This window comes from Lactuca virosa, chromosome 9 (assembly GCF_052849685.1).
Source record: "Lactuca virosa cultivar CGN04683 chromosome 9, Lactuca_virosa_CGN04683_v6, whole genome shotgun sequence".
Classification (NCBI taxonomy): domain Eukaryota; kingdom Viridiplantae; phylum Streptophyta; class Magnoliopsida; order Asterales; family Asteraceae; genus Lactuca; species Lactuca virosa.
In genome coordinates, this window is record NC_136434.1 from 258,031,202 (window position 1) to 258,037,390 (window position 6,189).

The following is a 6,189-nucleotide window of genomic DNA, read 5'->3' on the forward strand; positions in this document are numbered from 1 at the left end:
TTCCGTAAATTTATAATGGAGTTATTCTCTAAGTGAGTCGCTATAACCATACATAATAATGACAAATTCACCTGTCGTGACGTTTAGTAAACGCCGAAGAATCATAAGATAAAAGTTTGTCACCCTAGACTGGCCTAGTCTAACTGTAGCGAACAGCTCAGGTGTGGGGTGTCAACCCCGTATAGATCTATACACAAACTCCCGCTCTCCCTCCAGGAGACTCTGGCTATAACTACAGGCTACGATCGCGCACTCGATAGGTGTCAACCGAAAAATCTCACTAGTGTCTTTACCAAAATTTACGCGAATATGGAATTACACTATTAAACATAATTAATAAAATTTTGGAATCATTGACATGTAAATGGACCTCAAGGGTCCAAATGACATGTGATGTAAATTCCAGGCCCAATAGACATGTAAAAGGACACTAAGGACCACTAAACACGCAAAAGGACACTAAGGCCCACTAGGCATGTAAAAGGACACTAAAGCCCACTAAACATGTATATTATATTTCAGCCCCAAAAGTGAATGAGTATTTCAAGACCCAATATACTTGTAAAGGGACAACTAAGGCCCACTAAACTTGTATATTATTTCCAGGTCCAATACGAAAGTAATTACCGTGTTTAACCCGTTTTCTTATTGTTATATTCGTTTTATATCAAGTATTTGTCAAATTGTGTTAAAAGGACCACTTTTGTAAAAATGACACTCGTGGCCCAATAAGTCAAAAATTTACAATTAAGGCCCAATCTTAGTAAAAATAACACTTTAGTCTCCATTATGTTCAAAACTTGCTTTTATGACTAATTTTTGGTAAAAATAACATTTTTAACCCATTTTTGTCAAAAATACCATTTTTGGCTTGATTGTTCTGAAAATACATATTTTTCTGGTTTTGAGCTTTTCGGACCTAGTTTTTGGAAAATTTGTAGAAAAATCATCGTAAGTAGAAATTTGGATCCGTAAATTCTAGAAGTTTGGAAATTTTGTCTACTTTGTTAACAATTTTTATAATAATTTTTAATGGCTTCTAACAAGTGTGAAATTGCTCACCTTTACAGGCTGGTCCGAAATTATTTCAAATCTGATAGGCAGTTTTGTAAAATTCGCCAAAAATTGTAGAAAAATCGTATGAAAACGTGAGAGTAGTCATTTTAAAGGTATAAACCTGACCTTTTTGCATGTAAAACATTTTTGAAAAATATTATCATTTAGGTTGTCAAAACAGTTCGAGATTGGAACAAAACTTTTCTGTGAGGGGCTGATTTTTGAGTTTAGTTTATAGATCTTGGAACACAACACTCATTTTTACTATTTTAAGTGTATAAATCCCAGATACTAGTTTACATGTATTATATGTGATAACACATACTTTTATCAAGATTTTTATGAAGATCCAAGTGGTAAACTTCATATTCTTAACATATTTTTAGATTTATGAGGTAAGCAACACATAATCACCAAATAAATCATGTAAAACACACATAGTCATGCATATACACATAGATCTACACAAGACAACTTGTATTCTCCCCCAAAACAAAGTAAAAACCAAAAATAGGGGGTATGAACTCACCTTTGCTTTGATGTTTCGGTTTTGAAGAAGAGATGAAGAGATTTTTGGTTCCTAGCAACACCTTGATGTGGATTTCGAGTTTAAGAAGTTTCTAAGGAGTATGATCACCAAAAGATTGTTTAGAAGGAGTAATCTAACATGAGAAAGAAGTTATATAACTTGGATATGTAGAGACTTACCAAGAATGCGGATTTTTGGTGGTGGAAACCTTCTTGAAGATGCTCAAGATCTCGAAAATTAGGGAGGAAGGAAAGAGTGTTCTTGTGAATGTTTGAGAGAAATTTTTGCAATGGAGTGTGTGTGTGTGTGTGTATCTTCGGCCATAAGTAGAAGAGAGAGGGTGAGAAGAGTGTGCATGGATATATGGACCTTGCATAGATGTATGTGATGCACTAAGCTTGGTTATCCTTTAAACAAAAGTGATGTGTCATGGTGTGGATTAATTAGCCATTTCCCTATTTTTTTTTATTAAATGGGCCGAGAATTGGGTTTGGAAGGAGGAGGTGAATTGGTTTGGGCCCAATCTTAATCTTCGCTCGAAATTATAAAGTCCATATGAAGGTTTTTGGCCCATTGGGCTCATTAAATGGTTCACGGCCCAAATAGAATAAAAGAATGGATTTATGGCTCACTAAGGTTAATTGGATTAGTTATGGCCCAATAAGGCCCATTAGGGGTAGAATGAATCATTCTAGGCCCAAATGGCCCAAAATGTTATAGATTGAAGAATTGATGATTTATTGGTCCCTTAGGCCCAATAAGAGAATCCTAGTCCATAATGAACTTGAGTCGGGATTTCTAGGGTTTCCAACCCCTATTTGAACATATGAGATGTATTTCAACGAGATTAGAGTATAGTATTCACTTAGAGTACAAGTTATTACACTAGGTGAATGATTACCTGAGAGTAGAATTTCGTAGCAAAATGCCAGTTGTGACAGATGATATGTCTAGTGGCTTGCTTTTTGTGAAGAAGGAAAAGATCCCTCCCTCTCTCCCTCCTAAGAGGACTCAATTTGATCTTGCTATGAAAACCCCTACATCTCGCAAGAGGAAACCCTCTGATGTCTGGGATCTTGAGAATCTTAGAACATGTGAGGCATTAAGGAAGCTGATCTCTTTCTCTCAATCAGTAAACGATTTTCCCTTTTTGATTTTACTTCTTACTTTTTACTTATCATCATTTTTCTCAGGTTAACGACCACTTCTCTCGTTCTACTGAGGATCTCAAAGTCAAGCTTTCTGAAACCGAGCATGTTTTGAAAGAGCAGGAGGAGACCAACAATGAGCTCTTGGAAAAGGTGGAGAAGTTGTCCAAAGAAAAAGCTGAGAGGGAGGAGGAACATGTGGCTGAGATGGATGAGGTCATAGTTGAGGTGAAGGCTAGTGTCGCAGCGGCTGTTTGGGAGGCGAAGATAAAGCTTGCGGAGGATCTGTGGAACGCAGGATCCTGGAATATGGTCGGGTGGCGTGAGGCCCTGGCCAAGTTAACTGGCAAGCCAGTGAAAGCCAGTCAGGATCCTGTTTCGCAGCCGAAGGAGGGAAGAGAAAAGGATAAGACGGAGGTGGCTCCGGGTGGTGGTGATCAATCTGCAACTTAAGATTGATTTAGTTTAAAAACAATTTTAATAAATTTGGGCCTGTAAGACAATATGTTACTCTCTTTTTTGTGGGTTTGGTGGGCAACCCTCTTAATCTGTGGTCGCTTTACATTTCTATCTACGTGGTTGACTTGTTTGATTGACATGTAGTACTAGGATCTTCAAATAATTAGGATCCTGAAAAGTTTAGTTCCTGCAAATAATATTAGGAAATCAATAGGAATCTAATAATTAGGAAAGATTAGATTTATCAAGTAATTCTTAAAGTAAAAACTTTTTTCAGAAAGTATCAATTTAAAACATAGAAATCCTATAACTAGGAAATATTATTTGTTTAGGATCCTGAAGAGTTTGGGATCCTCAAAATTTATTTAGAAAAATTAAAAGATTTCTCAATAGTTTAAAACAAGGATAGATAGAACCTGGTTGTTTCCCTTTGAGTTTTTTCTTAAGCTTCATGTTTATTCCTTGTTCTTTTCCTTAGAAAGGACTCTCAAGCTTCAACTTTAGAATTTTCTGGGAATCGAACCCACCTTAGAAAAAACTTAGGACAAGTTCTTCAGTTTTGTAGTGTCTTCGATAACTTTTGATGAGGGGATCCTTACTTTAGAGGTTCATCAGTAAGGATCCTCGATTAGCCATAGCTGTGACAACCCGAAATTTCTAACTTGTACATTCTTCATTTTTATCAAAGTTAGCCTCGTTTTTGCTATTTTGTAATGAAGTTTTGGGACTTTATGGATGTTTTAGGCTTAATATAACCTTGATATGAGTCATAGGAAGGGTGAGAATGTGTGTAGCATCACTAAATCGGGCCAAACACACCCAGCAAGGTGTGTGCGGCCGCACACCTGAGTGTGCGGCCAGCCAGCCGCACACAGCCGACCGCACACCCTCCCAGCCTCACACTCTAGCCTATTTAAAGGACCCTAAGTCAACCTTACACCTCGTTTCACACTCCTTCAAAGCTGGAACATTCTCTCTCAAGAGCTCTTCAAGTTTTCCTCTCCAATAATCAAAACAAGTAAGTAAACACCCTTAGATCACTACTACAACACGTTTGAAAGCCTTTTCCTCAAGTTTGATCCATGAAATCATCATTCTAGATGATCTTCATGTGTGCACGGCCGCACACACATCATGTGTGACCGCACACACATCTTTTGGTCCTAAAATTGGCTTAAACATTCATCCAAGCATAGCATCGACCAAAACACCTTCTTAGGATCATCACAAAGCCTTGGAAAATCGATTTGGACACGTTTGTATGGGAGTGTACGGCCGCACACAGGCCTGGCTGCACACACCTCACCGCACACGCCATGTGCAACCGCACACACCCTTTTAAGGGTCCAAAATAGCCACAAACTCCCATTACGGCTAAGAAATGGTCAAAGCACCTTCACTAGAACATTCCTAAGGCTTGGAAACACATTTTTGACACACTTCATAGTGAGTGTACGGCCGCACACAGGCTTGGCCACACACTCTGGCCGCACACACACAAAACCCATGCTTTTGGGGTCTTACACTCCAATATAGGGCCATACGCCCCTTATGTGCAACCATATGAGTTGGTAACACTAAATTCTAAGTGTTTTTATGTCCTTAAGGCATGTCCCTATCACCATTAGTGGTTATATACATTAATGTATTCATATATGTGTAATTATATGTTAAATAGGATTCGTTTGTGCTCGAGACTCCATTTGACATCCAACAAATCCTATAGCGATCTTTCATTCGAGTTACTCACTGCAGGTGAGTTCATACCCCTTAATCAACCTTTGAAATGATTTTAAATGCTTTTATGGGGGGGAATACAAGTTGAAATATTCTAGTTATTGCTTTAATCACATGTGATTAATGACTAGAACAAACAGAAAAGATTTACCACTACTTCCAAGTTACTATCAAAATTATGGTTTTCAAGCGTTTTAAAACCTTTTATTAAACTTTTAAATACTAAAACTGTTTCCAAAACTCTTTTAAACTTGCATTGTTTTCAAACTCATATCTACACTAATATATTTATATAAGTAAGACTTGAAGGACTTAGGACTGATAGCTCACCTTATTTCATGTTCCTTGTTTGGTTGTGGACTTAGGGTATCCTGTTATTTGTCCGAATGTCGTTGAAGTCTTAGTTATATATCATGTATATATGTGTTGGATATAAAAGCTTTCACTTCAGTTCATTATCTTTGTGTAGCAAAGGCATACCTACCACATTACTATTTAACTATAATAGGTATAGTTAAGGTTTTACTACTCACTACTACTATTACAACGACACATTCAAGAGCCAGTACAGTTATGAGTGAATACATGCTATACACTATACAAGAGAACATACTATACACTATACAAGAGAACATACTATACACTAGTACAGAGAAAACTTTACTACACTATGACATACTACATAAACATTTGAATACTATAAACAGAATGTGACATACTACTTCTCGATACGACACTTTATTGTGCTATCACCTTGTAACCAGAGTCTCCTGGAGGGAGAGCGGGCATTATGTGTATAGATCTATACGGGACAGACACTCCCACATCCCGACTGCTAGCTACGTCCCAGCCGAAAGGCCAAGGGATGACAAAATGTTACCTCACTATATATGACCTGGAGGGTCATCCGTTATTCAGCCGTCGATCAGCATGGTTACATACGAGTTCACATTCAAACCTTTAATTAACCAATTAAGAATTAAAGGCAAAAATAGACTTTTCGAGGCGTATTGTTCATTTAATAGCACCTGGAGTCTACATGTTACTACTTTAGACTCCCCGAGGTGTACTGTACATTTAGTACTACCTGGAGTCTGTATTTGATTACACTGTGATTTTGTCACATACACGTTTAAATGAACTATATTTTTATAATGATAGTTCCACTGAGGAAAAACTCTTACACTACATAAGGAACAAATACACAAACAATCGGGTCTTGGTAGAAGACTACATTTTTACTGGAAAATATAGGATTTT